Raw genomic sequence first — 16,192 nt, forward strand, 5'->3', positions numbered from 1 at the left:
TCGAGTATCAACCGACTTCAGTCAGGAATCCAAAGCCAGCTATCTCGCTACTTCCTATAGGCAAAAGTCAAGTTCAACTAAGGTTCTAAGGGCGAATTAGTGCTTGTGACACCACGCGGTAGCCAAATGTCTCCTCGATCATATTCAAGGGCCATCAGGACAAACCAAAGCGTCGCACTAACGGTGGCCACCAGATCAACCATATCGATACATGTCGTACAGTCTCCTTGGTCTATTGCCACATACCTAAGGTATCTCGAGATTCGGGTTAGAATCTTTCACTCAGAAACAATCTCAAACAAACCCTTAAAAATAAAGCACACAAACAAACAATTAAAAACATTTATGATGAACTAAGCCCTAAGGTAAACCCCTCTTAAAGAATCCCCAGCAGAGTCGCCAGTTCTGTAACTCGGTGAACTGACTTTTATTTTTATAAGCAACAATGTTGCGGTGAGCATGAGTCGCCACCGACTTTTATTTTGTCCAATGTTAGGAAAGGTAAAAAGTACAGAAAAAGACCTTTTTGAAAGAAAACGGGCTCGGGGGGTAAGTTATGAAAAGGGAAGGTGTAAGCACCCTTTTCATCCGTAGTTATCTACGGGCTCTTAACTTGCTTAGCTCATGTTTGTTTGTTTCTTTGTTTTGAAAGGAGCATAAGGACTTTAGCGTAAATGCGTAGCCTTAGTTTTTTGAAATAGTATTGAAAAGATGTTTTTATTGAGCTAGGCAGTTTAAGAGCACTACCCTAATTGATTGGTCTTTTTCTGTAATTTTTAAAGTTCCCAGGACTATCCATACTATATAGGAGTAGGTAGTCCTTGTTATATTGGACGTGCGGGTCATCGAAGGGTCATCGAGGTCGTTTGAAGGCAACAGGTAGAGGCACCTTTAGCAATATTCGAAGGGACAATCATTGTTTCGTAGGCAACCGCTCGAGGGACTAGATCATATTACCGAGGCAACATCGTGGGTCATCGAGGGACTTATGATCTTTACATTGATTTTTAATCGAGGGACTTTGCTAATTGGTACCTCTACATTCGAGGGACACGACCTTTTAATCGAAGGCAACCGAGAGGGGCGTACCCTAAGGGTGAGTGCGTGCATGTGTGTTGGATTCGATTATATTTTATCTTATGATTTAAAAGTGATCTAACGGTTAATTTTATCTTCTCATACAATCCTAAGGCATACATCTAAGCAGTTAATATATATACAGGAAATAAATTGCAGAAAAGTAAAGGTTCCTACGCTATTACATCGCTTCGGGACGGGGGATTTACAAGTAATCGGGGTGATAAAACTTATTACAATCCCAAGATGAAAATTAAAGCAAAAAGTAAAAAGATTAAATATATAAGAATCAGTAACTTGCAAATGTCCACCATAGTCCTAAGGCTTAAGTGTAGTACCTCACAATAAACAAGAAAGTGTTAGCAATATAACAATGCTTAAAATGATATATGAATAATAATAATAATAATAATAACAAATATATGAACAAATAGTGACTAAAATTAAAATATAAACCATATTAAATTCTAAATAGAAATTATCACCAAGCAACATTTTTTTTGTAATTTTTTATATAAAAAAAGAAAAGCTTAATAAAATAAAATATCTTTTGTATCTTTATACTAAAAAACGAAATGAAATATATACATTACTTTTTTGTATTTAGTTAAAAAAAAATAATAACTAACAATTATATGAGGTGTGAATTATAATAATAAAATGAGGAAAAAAAAAAGTATAGCCACATAACACATCATGTGCATCTCTCTGTTCGATAAGCACCAAAGCATGTACCAGTAACTTATAACAACAAATATAATAAACTAAGACCAAGACAAGCATTTTATTTCAAAGACCCTCATTTCAACAACACCACATACTTATTTCAATGTAATAGAAAGAATGAAAAGCAAGAGAGCAACAGTTGAACAAATGGTGACCGACCGGAGGAGTGGATACCGGCTGGATTTGATGGCCATCTAGGTGGTTGTACAATACGCTACGAAGATCGTGGAGGGCTCCGGCCGGTGGTGCTTTGCGTGATGACTGGTGCGGTGTGGTTCCGATTGAGACGGCTGGCACTGATTTTGAATCCTCTTTTTTTCACTTTTTTCTGTAAACACAAAAAAACTTATGCAAGTTGTATTGTGTTATTATTAGTAATGGCTTGTATAGTAAAGATGACAATATCATGTAATTTTATGTTCAAATTCTGTTTATGATTTAATATTGGGGTGGAAAGAGTTATGTTCATGAATCATGTTAATGGTAAAAACAAGTGGTGTTATGTGTGTAGTTTGTGAGTGATTATGGAGATGATAGAAGTGATGAATTGTATTTACAATGGTGGGTGGTTTGGAAGAGTGTATGAGTATTGAAAATGGTGATGACAGGCAAGTTGTGGTTTTAACGTGAGCAAGGTTAATAAGTGATTTTTTTTTGTGGGTTAAAAAGATAATAAGGGTTAGAACTTGGTGAGTGTATGTGCCCCCTCTATGTATCGTGAGAGAGTGCTTTTATAGCCTCAAAATCAATTCACATATGGTATAGAACAAACAAAATTATTGAGATTATGAGTGTTGTCCACCACTTTAATATTTTCCCATTTTTGAAGATTTTTTGTCTTGAGTTTGTTTTTAAACATAATTGGGAATATCTTTCTTTTTTTAAAAATTATTTTTGTGAATAAAATAGAAATATTAAAAATTAAAAAAAACGTGAAAAACGAAAATCAATATTTAAATAAATAAAAAAAGTTATTTTTTTTGGTGATTTTTTTTTAGTATAAGTACAAATAAAGTTAAAGTTACAGTTAGTTTTTTGGTTATTTTTGAATAAAAAGTGAATAAAAGCATAAAATTGAATATATAAAAAAAATGCTTAATTTAAAAAAACGAAAATTCAATTAAATAAAAAAAATGCATTTTTTTGTGATTTTTGAAATAGAAATTAAAATTAAAGTTAGAAAGAAATAAAAGAAAAAAATGTCAGAAGTGGGATTCAAACCCGGGACCTTATACTTGCAAACCTTACCTCCTTACCAATTGTGCTATATTGCTTTTTCTGAATAAAAAGCCAATTGAAAGTGTATGAAGCATAGCATTTTGCTATTTATTAAAATATAAATAATTTAAGAGTAAATTATTATATTTTAAAATAGACTTTAAATCGAATATTTATAAAATTCAGGATGTCAATGTAAGTGAACCCAAGATTTTATAAAGATCCAATTTTGAAATAGTTTTGAATTTCTTTTGAAATGTGTGGGCAAATTTTGGGGTATGACACTAACAATTAATTTCTAAACAAAATACCTAAAATCAAATTAGAAAAAGATGAATTTTATTATGTTTATCACCTAAAATCTACCATTTTTAATAGTGATTACTACCTGTTTTTATCTATACAAAGATTGGAACAAAGCTATGTTAAGCAACCTAAATTCTAATGGGAAAATAATGGAGTCAGGGAGTTTAAAACTGAATTATGGTGTATGAACTGAAATTTACGCAGGCCCAGGGATGAAGGCCCACAGACATTTTTGTTCAGAATTTGTATCAAACAGAGAGGTGCGTGGTCTACAGGGGTGTATATGGCAATTCGATGGAGCCCAAAGAGATAGATCCAAACACAGATTTTCACTATTCGCATGGCAATTGGTCCAGTTCATCTCAATTAATACCAATTATGCTATCAGATTTTCTTTTAATTGACAATTAATAATTAATCAATTAGCAAGATTTTCCAATAATATCACAATTAAATAAAAATAAAAAATAGGAACAAAAGGGATTAGGGTTACCAAGAGTGACGATTCAGCTTCTCCTCTCAGACTCAACTCTCTCTTGTTCACTCTCGAGTGCGATTTCCGGCGGCATAACCACCGTGAGCCACCGTCTCTAATCACCCCGTAAACACAAATCCCCACTCGTTTCCGATCCTATTGTGACTCCTCAGCTTAACATCGCTCTCGCCTCTTTCGTCTTCGTTCGGACTCTCTCTCTCTCTTCGTCTCGTCTTCTTCTCCGATGCGATCTTGCTCTCTCTCGATCTCGCGCGGTTTCTATGATTCAACCTCTTAAACGGCCGGTATCACTCCGATGTCTTCTTCAAAAGTCAGATAAGTCGTTTCTCGTTCCGATTCCGTCTCTGACTCGGTGCTGCAATGATGAAGCTTCACGTTGTTATTACGTTGAAATTGTGGCAGGTGTGATGTATTTCTCTGTTGCAATTGCAGATGATGAAGATGAAGGTTCTGTGTTGACTGACGATTCTCTGTAGTTGCGATGGAGGATGAATTGCGATGATATTGCCTCGTGTTGCTGTTGATGATGAAGGATGCGCAAAGAGGTGATGATGTTGCTGTTATCGTGAATTTGCGAATCGTGTTTGACAAGAATTGAAGATCGCAGTTGAGGCGTGATGATGAGGTGAAGATTCTTCGAAGAGCGACGAGACCGAAGGTGGATTTCTCAGAGATGAAGATGATTACCGTGATGTGATTTCAAGATGAATCGTGACTTTTGTTTTTCTATTTTGCAGACTTTGTTGCAGAACGAAGGGAGAAGCTTGGAGAATGGATCGAGAATGCTTCAAGTTTGTTACGGTTTGTTCCTCTCTCAATTTTCTTTTTCTGTTACGTTTTCTAGTTTTTTTTTCTCGATTCCGTTACTGACTTTCCTCTTGTTTGATTCCCCTTTTTTGGTTTCTTAAGATATGGTGGAGATAGAAAGATGAAGAGCGTTGGAGGTTGAACCATGGAAGTTCTGAGATGATGCAGGTGGTGACTCGGAAGGTGGTGAAGAAGGTGATTCGGAAGGTGATGAAGAAGGTGATTCGGAAGGTGATGAAGAAGGTGATGTTGTGGTGAGTTTCGTGAGATGATTTGGTTCTGAGATTTGGAGATGGTGAAGATGAAGAGAGTATTGAAGATGGTCGGAAAATGGTGAAGTGAAGATTATGGATGAATGAAGAATCGAGAGAATGAAGGTTGATCAAGGTGAGTTTCTTTCTGTTGGATTCTGTTATGTAGTTTAACTGATTTTTTTGTTATGTGAATGAAAGTTAGTTAGGGTTAAAACTGAGTTAGTTGGTTAGGGTAGTTAGGAAATTAGTTAGGGGACTGTTACAATCTGTTTTTGCAGTTATGGTTAGGGAAGTTAGTTGTGAATTGAAGCTGAGTTAGTTATTTGTGGGACTGAAATTGAAGTTAGTTATGGAAGTTAAAGAATGCTTTGGATTTATGGTTTATATGGATATGTACAAGGGTGAAGTCTAAATAAGTCAGAGCTTGCAGTTGAAATGTGAATGGTCGTTTTTTGTGTTTGAATTGGATTTTCTCAAGCTGACTTCATGTGCGTGTTATGTTACTGCAAGTATGGAAGAGTGATGACTGATGAAAATCACCTTAGTGTGTGTTGATTGGAAATTAGTCCTTGACATCTCCTACTGTAGGTATGCTGAAAATGTTAGTTTGATCTCTCTGCTTTGAAATTGTTTTTGGTAGGGATTAGGTGCTGTTTTGGTTTTGGTTTATTGATGTGTATATGGTTTGAATTTTGTTTATGCAGGGCTGATTGTATTTATTTTTTGTTGACAGATTCATAAAGAAAGAGAACGAAGTTGAATTCTGGTGCTGAGCTGGAAGATGAAGAAGCAAAGGTCTATTGGACTTGAATTGAAGATTCGAGATTAGGATAAAGGCACCAAAACTCGATGTTTGGATATTTTGTAATGGATTTTTGTATTGTATGATTTTTGTAATGAGTTTATGATGTAATGCATGGACTCAAATGTATGAATAATTGGTCTTTTTGTAATGAACATGATTTGGATAATGAGGGAAGTTTGTGTTCGGATTGTGACAACTTGATTTATTTGAATCATGAATTGTTTGAATGGTGTAATGTAATATACTTGAACTTGTGATGGATTTGGTTGAATGGGAGTAATGAAAATGGCTCTTTTTTGTAATGAATGTTGGATAGAAATTTGGAAGGGCTTTGTAAAATGGATTGGACTTTGGAAATGTAATTTGACCTTTGAACCTTAGAATAGTGGAGTGTTGACTTTTGATTTGAATGTTGACCTTTTCAAATAAACCTTGACTTTTCCTTGTACTTGTAACGGATTTGAATACATGACTTCACTCTTGTACTTTGAGTAGTATATGATTCTTGCATCTTCTCTCATACTCATTTGAATTTTAAATTCAAAACATATACTTTCTTAGATTTCCATCTTTGCAAACTTAGTGAAGCAATCCAGGTGGAATAGTAACCCCAGATATGGATCAACATGAATTTAGTCAAAAGGTCAACTTTGCTTGATGTAGTCCACAACCTTGCAAATAATCTCCACATGTCTTTTTTTTTCCAATAAATCAATAACATCTTTAATTGACTTGCAAGGCATTCTTAAGCATGTCGAGACCACCAAATGCCTAGGGAAATAAACCCTAGGTCAAAACATTCCATGTGAATAGAATTCCTCTCATCAAGTACCTTTCAAGATCTGAACTAATCATAGTCTCGATCATGTGCAAGACGCCATCCTTGAGGAGATAAATAACCTTGCAAAGACCTAAGTGAAACCTCAACTTGCTTTATGACCTTTGATCCCATGCTTTTATATGCTTTATTTAATGAATGAATGCAAAGCCGTGCAAATGCCCTAATGAGGGTATGCAGATGAAATGGGAAGCTTAAGCCAGTTAAAAGTAAAGGGGTAGGACAAATTTGGGGTATGACAGATGCCCCTATTTAATCGTCTTAAACCTGAAGGCGAGGTTGGCGCTAGCCTTTCGAGCATTTGAGGTAGAAGAAGATTAAATATCAAAGTACCAGAAATTTGTCCTAAAGAGAAGATGGTGTGAGTGTTATCTTATTTTTGTTTTGATGTCTGCTGGGGAAAGAGAGTTTTGTTTTTCTTGATGGAAATATTTACAGTGAGTAATTGGAAGAAGGGTGATAGCTGGTAACGTAGCCCAAGGTGCCAATACAAGGTTCCCATAAGAAATGTTACATGAAACAATGACTGAAAGGAAATAGATCTCGTGCGATCTACGACTCAACATCAGGAGAAGACCTTGTACGATCTTCAAGACAGAAAGGAAATAGACCTCGTGCGACCTATGACTCAACATCGGGAGAAGACCTCGTACGATCTTCAAAACTGAAAGGAAATAGACCTCGTGCAATCTACGACTCAACATCAGGAGAAAACCTCGTACGATCTTCAAAACTGAAAGGAAAAGATCTCGTGCGACCTATGACTCAACATCGGGAGAATACCTCGTACGATCTTCAAAACTGAAAGGAAAAGATCTCGTGCGACCCATGACTCAACATCGGGAGAAGACCTCGTACGATCCTCAGGACAGAATAGACCTCGTACGATCTAAGACTCAACATCGGGAGAAGACCTCGTACGATCTTCAGGACAGAATAGACCTTGAACGATCTAAGACTCAACATCGGGGTTCGGTTTTGAAATGGTTTGCCAAGTTGAAAATTGGGCTTCGAAAAAGGTTTGCCAGGTTAGGAACTGGGCTTTGAAAGGGTTTGCCAGGTTAGGAACTGGGCTTTGACAACACGGTGGTTGGACTTGAAAAGTTTTCCCGTACGGGGGAAGGGACCACGGAGACTAGTGACGACTAGACTCGATCAAAAGACGTAATCACGAAGATATTAATGCTTGCGAAGCATAAGAATTACATTAATTCCTCAGGCCAAAGGCGGGGTGTAGCTCTTCGAGAGTGGCAATCGTTCGAATTGCCACACACCAAGTATGGTTTATTCAAACGCTTGGAAAATGAGATGGGTTGAATGCCCACCCTCATTCGCACTCTAGTTTGCACGCAGCACACGGGAAATAACCATGACAAGACTAGTGACGACTAGACTCGATAAGAAGATGATAGTAACCATTGGAGATTACGGAGATATAGATGCTTGCGAAGCATAAGAATTACATTAATCCCTCAGGCCAAAGGCGGGGTGTAACTCTTCAAGAGCGGCAATCGTTCAAATTGCCACACACCAAGTATGGTTATCCAAATGATTGAAAATGAGATGGGTTGAATGCCCACCCTCATTCGCGCTCTAATCTGCACGCAGCATACGGGAAATAACCTCGGAGACAACGATTCTGACGAAGAAAGACATTGCATCCGATCCATATTGGAGAGAGAAAACGAGACTTCTTTTAGAGATTTAGGACACCAGGTATCGGCACCGTGGATGGAGGAGATTTGTAATGTAGTAGCAGATATCAATCGGAGTTTGTAAGGACAACTTTTATGTGGGGAAGTATCGTCGTCTTGATTGAGTGGTGATTTGTATTATCTGGCTTATGATTTGTATGCATGTTTGAATTTTTCTATGGCGTAATGCTCCATTTTGATGGATATGCTACGCTTTTGAGGATGCAATGTTATATGCCGTGAACACTATATGCAGGATGCCAAATAAAGGCATTAGTGAGGTAAACACCAGGGAGAATCCCCTTAGTGTTAAGGACCATGTGGAGGTGCCAATAGATATTGGACTTTGACTTGTAAGATGCCCCTTTCTTTGACTTGAAGAATGGCTTCTGACTTCTTACCATGTGCCACTGCTTGGAATATTTTCAACTTGAGGAGATTCCCTCGATTCACCATGTTGGGGGACGAGAAATCCAGATAAGGAGCCTTGATTAGGGAAGTAGGACAACTCCTAGGAGAAATAAACTCCTATGCTTGAGGAATGGAACAAACTCTCAGGGGAAATAAACTCCATGATTGGGGAGAGACCAAGATTCTAGGAGAAATAAAACTCATATGGTTGGGGAGAGAACAAAATAGCTCAAAAGATTATGCCCCATGTTTCATGACCCATGAAGGAAATTTCCCTGAAGGATCCTTGAAGAGATTAGTCGAATCTCGACGTAACTGCCCCAGATTGGTTGAACTCAAGAGAGCTTCCTCGACGTGATTGCCCCAGATTGGTTGAACACAAGAGAGATTCCTCGACGTGATCGCCCCAGATTGATCAAAGCTTGAAGAGATTTATCGACATGATTGCCCCAGACATGCTGAATTTGAGAGGTCAAACCTCGACTTAATTGCCCCTGATTAGGTACATATTACTAGAATCCCCAAGCTTTCTTTGTTTTGAAGTCAAATAAAACATGGAAACAACTTTACCACGCTCAACGGAGTCTTCAGACTCTTCCCCACAGAGTAATCAAAGAACGCATCAACTGTTCATGCCCAACGAACTTCTTTAGAGAACCTGCCCCTTGATGGTCAATGTTTGAGATGATTAGCTTTTACTCCTCAGAGTTCTCAAGTTTCTTGTACTTTGACATGATCAAGTTACTCATTGATTCTCATCCTGAAATTTCTTTGATGTTTAAGCAGATGTTTGTATGCAAAAGAATGTTAATTCTAGGAATGATAATTCTAATGCAAAGCCTATGTTAGTCTTGAAGTTTAAAGAAACTTTTTATTGAAATGAGATTGCGACCTCTTGTGAATGAATCACTAGTTGACACAACCTCGATTTTTGCATATGGAAGACAAAGCAAACGTACGATACCAACATGGATATGGGTTTCACTTCATTGGGAGTCAGTTAAACGCTATCTCATTGGAGTGCGTTTTCAAAATAAACCCTACTTCAATTAGGACTTTTAAGGGTTGTAATTTGGCCAGGTTCACGGTTTTTTAGAAAACAAGGGATTTTTAGGCTCAAAATTATTTGTACCCACCCCCTTCATGATGTTCTCCATTCCTATGTTCAGTTAACTCGACACGAGTGTTCATCCCTCAAGGAGTTTTGAAATGGTTGAGGAATCAATGAGGTTCTTCGGGCATGGCGGTCGCTCACCTTTTATTCTTCTGATTCATTATCACACGACTTTGTTCTTGCTTGGCAATTTCATCATCCTTTTTCTCATGATTCTTTTATCATTTTCTTTTCATCTTTTTTCTTATTTATTTTTTTTGCCATTTTTTGCTATTTTTTGAACAAGTCGTGTGACCTCGCATTATCTTTGATTCGTTGGAGGTGATTACGACTGCCTCACTCCTTTGATTTGATGAAGGATTACCATTGTGGTATCGTCATCTCTTGATCTCTTGATGGAATAAGGGTAGTCATTGCGGTTTGACATTCCTCAACCTTTTGAAGGATAACCATTGTTGTATCCTTAGATGCACACCCTTTTGGTGAGTTTTGAAAGCTCGATCAAGTTAAATGAACACTACCCTGCCCCAAGGTTAAAATAAGGGTTTTTATGATTAAAAAATAAACTCCTACTTCAAGGCTCAAAGGGGTTGACGAGGGTCTATCTCCCTTATATCTCCGGTGTTTGGGGATTTGAAATAATGCCTGTACATCCTCAGTAGGGTTCTTATTCGAACACACATGATTAGAGATTTTTCATTTTTCATCATTCTCCCTCAGCTTTTGCCTAAGCAAGAGATTAGTGAAGTTGGTATCGTAATTCCAAAAACATTTTATGAGTGAAAACGAATGGATTACTTCAAGACAAACATAAACAATGTATTATGATTTTCATTCAGAAATTAACAAGTTTTTACATGCTATTGATGCTTAAACAACAAAGGAAAAATTACAATGAATGCAGTAAGAAACTAAATGAATGTCGTTGTTGAGGAGACTTGACTCCGTCTGGACTTATTGAGCTTGAATACTTTCTGCAGTTCCTTCCAAACACTTCAGATTACTTCAAAAGAAAACTCCAACGAAGTCACCCAAGAGTTGTAAACTTTTGCCTTACTTTAGGGATTCGAGCAATGCGAGTGATGCAATGCTCAAGATAAGAGTATGTCTTGCTTATCCCTCGTGCGGGAGCCCCAAGCATAGTTGCTAGAGTAGTAATAGCCATCATAAATGGGAAGAATCTTGTATGATCATCAACTCAAGAGAGCCACTTGTGGTGAAGAAGACCCAATACTAGAATCTTAACCAATTGTGATTCCAACAAACAAGGAAATGAATGAGCACAAGGCAATCACATCAATTTGTTTCTCATATTCTTCTTGTCTCTATTAACTAGCAAAGCCACTGAGAAGGAGATCCTGAGAAAAGGCAATTGATATATGAAGTAGAACCTTGAGAATGAGAATCATTGTGAAGAACACTCTTGATTATCACACGGAAGAAGATTCTGACGGATTCACATAGGAATTTGTAATGCTTTTAAGGATTCGAGCAATGCAAATGGCGCAATGCTCAAGATAAGAGTACGTCTTGCTTATCCCTCGTGCGGGAGCCCCAAGCAACTTCCACCTATGTACAAGATATGATTACCATTTTAGCTTCAATATCCAAACCATTCGGAGTGAGAGTTAATGAGCCTTGCAATTCTTGATATCAGGCACTAGGCACAAACCAACAACATCTGAATCAGTGGTGTCACGACTTTTTATGGCTTTCAATCTTTTCTCCAAGAGGTGGAACCTTTTGTCAACTTCAATACTCGGAAACTTGAAGACCTCAATGATGTGAATTCTCCTTACCAAGAATAGGAATCTCAACGTTATTTCAACATTCTGATTCATAAGACCTTCTCATGGGGGGAGATTAACATTTGCGTTTGGCCTCTGAGGAACTTGTCTCAATTCTTCTTGTCAAAGAGAAAACGCTTGAATAACCTCCATGCACTGACTCATGTCAGTCTCCATTTCTGTTCTCATCTCATTCAAAAACCTCACGGAGTTGTTCCATAGTTTATCTTGGAGTTGTGGCAGTGAGAAGTCAAATCTGTTGTTGATCTTGAAATCTGGATAGAAATGGTCCCATAAGTCTTTGAAAGAACCATGAAATGCATGATAGTATGAATGCATGTTTCATTTATGAGAGATCCTAAAGTCTTTTCCCACACTTTCATCTTTCTTTTTTGGAATCAAAGCTTCTCTTTTGTATAGAATATCTTTTCTTTTCTTTTTTGCTTTTTTTTTTTTTTTTGGAATCAAGGCTTTGTTTTATATGGAGTATCTTTTCTTTTCTTTTTGCTTTTTTTTTTTCCTTTTTTTTTTTGGAAATAGACTTTAGGATCTTTCATGAATGAAGTGGATAAAACAATGATGTTATGCAATGCAACAACATGGGATCAAGGTCCATATAATCTTAATAACCACTGTACAATCTTCTGAATAACTGATACAGGTCAAATATCACAGAATCAAAGGTCCGACACCTTTTTGAATACCAGGAAGACCAATAGTCACCAACAGTACCTGTCATGTATATCCCTCCCCACTCACAGGTGAATCTAGGCCAGGGTAAGGTCATGAAACGCAGTATACGGTCCGCCCGAAGGTAAGCATCATCACAGCGCGGATGCGGGTGACGATAATACCTCCGTTTGAAACCACTACTCTGCTCGTAGTCACATGATCCATCCCGAGACGTACACCTCGAGACAAACCATGCTCCCACTCTATCCTAGGGTACCTAAAGTGCACTCATAGCCTGTGTATTGGGCCTTTTACCTCATAGAATCATCCCACCCAACCTGCAAACAGAGAAAATATGTGGCCCCCACGGGGACCCATAATATAGTCCAGATGCATGCGGAAAGTAAACATGATATGCAAGCAGGAGATAAACATGATATGCAAGCATATATACAAAATGTAAACACATAAACAAATAAATAAACACCCAATAAAAGAAACAAACAAAGGCTAGGATCGACTCGCCAAGAATGGACCAGCACAGGTCTATCAACATCCCCAGCAGAGTCGCCAGCTGTCGCACGCTCGCGAAAAATGAACAGAGTCGCCACCAATATATTTATCCCATAAGGGAAAGGAATATCAGAAAACCTAACAAAGGAAGGAACAAGGTCTTGCGACCAGAGAATCAAGGTACGGGAGTCGGTTACGCAAGGGGAAGGTATTAGCACCCCTCGCGCCCATCGTACTCGATGGTATCCACCTATGTTTGTTTCTATCTAAAGGGTGTGTCTATGTCTATGCCTACATGCAAATGAATGCAAAAGAAGTACGGGGAAAACAAGGAAATATTTACAAATGTGCTCGTTCAAGCCCCGCGACTTGATGCCTACGTATCCTTTTCAGGAATCAGAGCGCCGTAGTTCGGCTCACGATTTTCTGTTTGTTTTTGTGTTTTTTATTGGGCGGAGTTAACGCTCGCGCTCTTGCATAAGGGGACAGCCTAGGATGCAATAGAGCGGAGATAACGGTGCCCTTAAGAAAAAGAGATGATTGGTTTGTGTCTTTTAGGGTAGATGAGTGGTGAACAGTTCCCAATACCGGGCCACTCACCACTTTCTCTACTTTGTTTTAATTTGAACCATTGTTAGGTGTTTTAAGTGTTTTTGGTTAGGTGTTTTTTTTTTAAAGGGAGTTTACTTTGCGAATTGAATCACATAAAATGTATAATGATCGAGAAGCAGATTAGGGAATGAATCCCACTCACTTCTATCCCATTATGTAATGTTTGAGAAACAGATTAGGGAATGGATCCCACTCATTTCTCTCCCATTAATTAATGTTTGAGAAACAGATTAGGGAATGAATCCCACTCATTTCTCTCCCATTAAGTAGTGACCGAGAAACAGATTAGGGAATGAATCCCACTCGTTTCTATGCCACTAAGCGATTGAGAAATAGATTAGGGAATGAATCCCACTCATTTCTCTATCACTTGCTTAATGTGATTCGCATCTTCCTTTTATTAATGTTTTAAAGAGTTGAAAAAGAAAAAGAATGAAATAGGGAACTAGATCTAACATTCTAATCTATGTTATTCTAGGTCTAAATTCTAATGTTAACAAGGTGATTAAAAGAAGCATACAAGTGGTATTTAACAACATAGGCCTAAAGCATGGCCAAAACAAGTAACAAAATCACACAACAATTATATGAAAAATAGCATGGAAATTGTGCGAAACATAAAGGATTTAGTGCGAAATTAATCTAAAAATTACTACTATTGTTTATGACCTTTTTAAATGTTAAGGGAATTCTAATTCAAGTCTAAATTGTACTAAAAATCCAAATTCTAATAAGCCTAAACTAGTATTTTTTATTGTTTTTATGAAGGAGAAACCTATGACTAAAATCTAACAATTAATTTCTAAACAAAATACCTAAAATCAAATTAGAAAAAGATGAATTTTATTATGTTTATCACCTAAAATCTACCATTTTTAATAGTGATTACTACCTGTTTTTATCTATACAAAGATTGGAACAAAGCTATGTTAAGCAACCTAAATTCTAATGGGAAAATAATGGAGTCAGGGAGTTTAAAACTGAATTATGGTGTATGAACTGAAATTTACGCAGGCCCAGGGATGAAGGCCCACAGACATTTTTGTTCAGAATTTGTATCAAACAGAGAGGTGCGTGGTCTACAGGGGTGTATATGGCAATTCGATGGAGCCCAAAGAGATAGATCCAAACACAGATTTTCACTATTCGCATGGCAATTGGTCCAGTTCATCTCAATTAATACCAATTATGCTATCAGATTTTCTTTTAATTGACAATTAATAATTAATCAATTAGCAAGATTTTCCAATAATATCACAATTAAATAAAAATAAAAAATATGAACAAAAGGGATTAGGGTTACCAAGAGTGACGATTCAGCTTCTCCTCTCAGACTCAACTCTCTCTTGTTCACTCTCGAGTGCGATTTCCGGCGGCATAACCACCGTGAGCCACCGTCTCTAATCACCCCGTAAACATAAATCCCCACTCGTTTCCGATCCTATTGTGACTCCTCAGCTTAACATCGCTCTCGCCTCTTTCGTCTTCGTTCGGACTCTCTCTCTCTCTTCGTCTCGTCTTCTTCTCCGATGCGATCTTGCTCTCTCTCGATCTCGCGCGGTTTCTATGATTCAACCTCTTAAACGGCCGGTATCGCTCCGATGTCTTCTTCAAAAGTCAGATAAGTCGTTTCTCGTTCCGATTCCGTCTCTGACTCGGTGCTGCAATGATGAAGCTTCACGTTGTTATTACGTTGAAATTGTGGCAGGTGTGATGTATTTCTCTGTTGCAATTGCAGATGATGAAGATGAAGGTTCTGTGTTGACTGACGATTCTCTGTAGTTGCGATGGAGGATGAATTGCGATGATATTGCCTCGTGTTGCTGTTGATGATGAAGGATGCGCAAAGAGGTGATGATGTTGCTGTTATCGTGAATTTGCGAATCGTGTTTGACAAGAATTGAAGATCGCAGTTGAGGCGTGATGATGAGGTGAAGATTCTTCGAAGAGCGACGAGACCGAAGGTGGATTTCTCAGAGATGAAGATGATTACCGTGATGTGATTTCAAGATGAATCGTGACTTTTGTTTTTCTATTTTGCAGATTTTGTTGCAGAACGAAGGGAGAAGCTTGGAGAATGGATCGAGAATGCTTCAAGTTTGTTACGGTTTGTTCCTCTCTCAATTTTCTTTTTCTGTTACGTTTTCTAGTTTTTTTTTCTCGATTCCGTTACTGACTTTCCTCTTGTTTGATTCCCCTTTTTTGGTTTCTCAAGATATGATGGAGATAGAAAGATGAAGAGCGTTGGAGGTTGAACCATGGAAGTTCTGAGATGATGCAGGTGGTGACTCGGAAGGTGGTGAAGAAGGTGATTCGGAAGGTGATGAAGAAGGTGATTCGGAAGGTGATGAAGAAGGTGATGTTGTGGTGAGTTTCGTGAGATGATTTGGTTCTGAGATTTGGAGATGGTGAAGATGAAGAGAGTATTGAAGATGGTCGGAAAATGGTGAAGTGAAGATTATGGATGAATGAAGAATCGAGAGAATGAAGGTTGATCAAGGTGAGTTTCTTTCTGTTGGATTCTGTTATGTAGTTTAACTGATTTTTTTTGTTATGTGAATGAAAGTTAGTTAGGGTTAAAACTGAGTTAGTTGGTTAGGGTAGTTAGGAAATTAGTTAGGGGACTGTTACAATCTGTTTTTGCAGTTATGGTTAGGGAAGTTAGTTGTGAATTGAAGCTGAGTTAGTTATTTGTGGGACTGAAATTGAAGTTAGTTATGGAAGTTACAGAATGCTTTGGATTTATGGTTTATATGGATATGTACAAGGGTGAAGTCTAAATAAGTCAGAGCTTGCAGTTGAAATGTGAATGGTCGTTTTTTGTGTTTGAATTGGATTTTCTCAAGCTGACTTCATGTGCGT

General features: G+C 37.7%; 2 long non-coding RNA genes across 2 annotated transcripts; both read left to right on the forward strand.

The window, feature by feature from the left end:
• Positions 1–3,825: 3,825 nt before the first annotated feature.
• Positions 3,826–4,879, forward strand: LOC131599858 (uncharacterized). Its single transcript, XR_009282935.1, has 4 exons — positions 3,826–4,481; positions 4,561–4,624; positions 4,733–4,813; positions 4,850–4,879. It is a non-coding gene; the product is annotated as an uncharacterized LOC131599858 (long non-coding RNA).
• A 9,791-nt stretch (positions 4,880–14,670) lies between these two features.
• LOC131599859 (uncharacterized) lies at positions 14,671–15,618 on the forward strand. Its single transcript, XR_009282936.1, has 3 exons — positions 14,671–14,946; positions 15,039–15,294; positions 15,374–15,618. It is a non-coding gene; the product is annotated as an uncharacterized LOC131599859 (long non-coding RNA).
• Positions 15,619–16,192: the final 574 nt, after the last annotated feature.

The sequence above is a fragment of the Vicia villosa genome, linkage group LG4 (genome assembly GCF_029867415.1).
Source record: "Vicia villosa cultivar HV-30 ecotype Madison, WI linkage group LG4, Vvil1.0, whole genome shotgun sequence".
Classification (NCBI taxonomy): Eukaryota; Viridiplantae; Streptophyta; class Magnoliopsida; order Fabales; family Fabaceae; genus Vicia; species Vicia villosa.